Below are 3,360 nucleotides of genomic sequence, written 5' to 3'. Positions count from 1 at the left end.
ATTTACCCCTGAAAAAACCTCAAATATGTAAAAAAAAACAACAAAAAAAAAACTATTACATTCAGGATGTTTCACTTGTGCATGTTGAGTCCCACCTCTGGTCCAGTAAATGTAATTGAATTGCAATTCACCACTCCAGTCTTTAATTAAATCTGTGCATCTAATCCTTGTGTTTACAAAGTACTGATATCTCAAGTGTATAAGGTGTATAAGCTCCAGTATCTCAAGTGTATTCCTTCAATGAAAGGTTTATGCTAATATAATTAAAATGGATCACAACAGGAAGGTTTGGATGTGCTCACATTAACATTTAGAGAAATTGTATTAAATAGTAGAATATGATAGTTATTAATGCACAAAACAGCTCAGAATTTGAGTAGAGCCCCTCTAGGTCACAGACCAGTGCCTCCCCCCTCAGCACATGCAGTAGGTCCCAGCTGCAGTGCAGTCTCTGTGCAGTCTGACTGAGGGAGGTTTTTGTACGGCTCTATAACACTGTGTGATCGGCGTATAGCGCTGCAGACAGTAATAATCTCCTGCATCTTCAGCCTGGACTCCTGTGATTTTCAGTGTGAACTGAGTCCCAGATCCACTCCCACTGAAACGATCAGGAATCCCAGTCTGGCGATTTGTGGCAATATATATCAGAAGTTTTGGAGCCTGACCAGGTTTCTGCAGGTACCAGTGGAGATTGTTGTAAACGCTCTCACTGGCTGTACAGCTGATAGAGACAGTCTCTCCCAGCTGAACAGACCGAGCTGCTGGAGACTGAGTCAGAACTATATCTGCCATTGATCCTGAAACAGAAAAAAATGAAAATGGATGTCAATTCACATTAATCTATGCAGATAAATCTTCGTAAGTAACATGCAATATTCTCGCAATTTTGACAACTGGTAACTCTTGTTAAAAATAATATATATTTTTTTAAAGTAAGCAAAGAAAATGTGAACTACCACCAAAATTCCAAGTTAAATTTGATCCATCTTTCTTACCCTGTACAAGGAGTCCCAGCATCACCAGCAGTACAAAGTGTGACATCATCATAATGCTGCCTGTGTCAGTGTCTGTGAAAGGACTGGACAGTCACTGATCAGTGCTGGGGGTCTTAAAGTGTGTGGAGCAGTGAGGCAGGACAGGTATGCAAAGCCCCTTCCTCTATACAAATCCTGTCACACACAATTCGAGGAGCTCTGATGTGTGAACAGTAGAGTGTGCATGGAGAGCTGGGACACGTGCTCTATTCACTGCTGTCTTTACCTACTGTGATCTGTCTTTCTCACTCTTTCTCTCTCCCTCTCCTTCTCTCTCTCCCTCTCTCTCTCTCTCTCCCACTCACCTGATTCCCAGTGTGTGCAGGACCATGGACAGCAGCCGCTGGCCAGAGTGGCCAGATAAAAGGGTCACTGCCCAGAGTCTGGGGATCTCCCTCTGGTACTGCTTCACTGGCGCTGTGTGATCGTCCCCACAGATGCTGATCCAAGCCTGCAAACCTGTGGTTCGCTGTGAACTCATGAACCTGGTGTTCTGTTCTCACCCGCAAACTCTTCACTACATCTGAAGACACCTGGAAACCACCTCACAGATTAAAAAAAAAAAAACAGGATTAACTGAAGTCCAAATTGTGTAGTTCAGTGAAGTGCAGTTTTGAGGGTCCAGGTGACACATCTGGAGATCCAGGCTATGTTGAGGCTTGGCTTCGGGAGGATTGAATCTGCAGCGGTCCATGACTATGGAGTGAGGGACAGGGATCCAGCAATCACTTGAACTCAGGGCGAGGAAACAAAGCTGAATTGATCTGTGAACTCAGGGCAAGTGAGGGCAAGGATCCCCAGGGGAAAATAAACAATGAAAATGAAGTTAGCCACTACATATATTTTCAACACACAAGGAGTCAAGGAATACACGGAGGATGTATTGATTACTTTAACAGACTGTGATCCTTCAGTGACTCAGGATAGAAATTTCCACTTTCATATCAGTGTTATTATCCCTGGGGTAGAAACGGCACTAATCAAGACGAAACTATAAATTCAGTTAAAGTGGCCATCGTATCAAGAATGCTTTCCGTTCAAGTTGTGTTCAAAATAAGGTCTGAGCAAGACTAAGAAAAATACAAATTAAATTAGGTTGAATGATTACCTGTATGGCTGTCCATGGAATTGAATTCCTCTGGGATTCGACAATAGCAGGAAACTATGACGCTTTCCAAAGGAGGAGGTGAAGAGCGCTCCTCTGCTCATCTCTCGCTACTACACCTGTCACCGTCACATCATTTATCATTTCCTACGAATCGAACAGCATTTGTCATAGGAAGTGTTTTGAAACATATTTAATATTGATGACTCTGACACCATAACGACTTGCGTTGATAAGCTTAACAAACATCATCTTAATTGTCGTTCTAAGATTCTCCAGCAGGGGACCTCCTAGCGCTACACATGTCTGACGGGCCAACAGTGTGCACAACAGGCAGGTTTTTGTGCAGCCAGTTAATCAGGCTGACTCACTGTGGTGGACTTTCCGTAGCGGGACTAAACTGGAAGTCGGCAGTAAGTGGCTATACAAACAAGGCTTTTCAATATTTTCCACAGTGATATTAGAAGATTCGATCTGTTTCGATACATTCATTTTACATTACGTTTCTTCGGGTTGTTTGCATTTTACGTTCCACGTTCTATTTTATGCCGGCTGAATCAGAGTCGTTGAGAGGTAGACTTAAAATAAAAGATATGCTCATGAAAATCTCAGAAGAGCACGACACGTTTGCGTGGGATACGTACTAATAAGAGTACATGCATTTATCCGTGCGAATCGTTGATACGTTTGAATAGCTGCGTAAAGTCGTAAAGAATGGAAAAACCAACGGACGGCTGTGTCTCTTGAGTGAGAGGTTTTTGTACGGCGGGTGAATGAGTCTGTATCACTGTGGTACACTTTCGGTGGCGGCACAAAACTGTCAGTTGGACGTAAGTAATTCTCTTCCACATCCCTCACTGTCGATGTTTTTGCCTTCTTTTTTTAATATTCTGTAATTTTCCGACTTTCGATGTCGTGAATCAAAATTGTAATTCTGGAGATGCGTGAATTAAAAACAGAAACGTTATAGTTAGATTGTCAAATGATTTCAAATACTTTTTTATTCTAGCCCATTTTACTTCAGAAAGTCTGTCTTTATCGTATTGATGTTTGGATGGCCGTAATGCAATAACTTTTCTATTTTGCGCTCGAGGTGAACTAAATTAAATTGCATTGGCTCCCTTGCCGTCGGCGGGATCACGGCGGCTGTGTAGGAGAATGTAATTTTTGGCACAGTCTGCAAAACGACAATGCCTTTCTCAGAAATGTGGAATAAAATAG

General features: G+C 42.4%; 1 long non-coding RNA gene across 1 annotated transcript in view; it reads right to left on the bottom strand.

Moving 5' to 3' along the window:
• Positions 1 to 209: 209 nt before the first annotated feature.
• LOC135243944 (uncharacterized) overlaps positions 210 to 3,360 on the bottom strand; it is a 43,633-nt gene continuing 40,482 nt past the window's right edge. Inside the window, exon 2 of the long non-coding RNA XR_010326857.1 lies at positions 210 to 797. This is a non-coding gene — a long non-coding RNA (uncharacterized LOC135243944). The remainder of the gene's footprint in view (positions 798 to 3,360) is intronic.

Source organism: Anguilla rostrata, chromosome 2 (genome assembly GCF_018555375.3).
Source record: "Anguilla rostrata isolate EN2019 chromosome 2, ASM1855537v3, whole genome shotgun sequence".
Lineage (NCBI taxonomy): Eukaryota > Metazoa > Chordata > Actinopteri > Anguilliformes > Anguillidae > Anguilla > Anguilla rostrata.
This window is presented reverse-complemented; position numbering and strand designations above follow the sequence as displayed.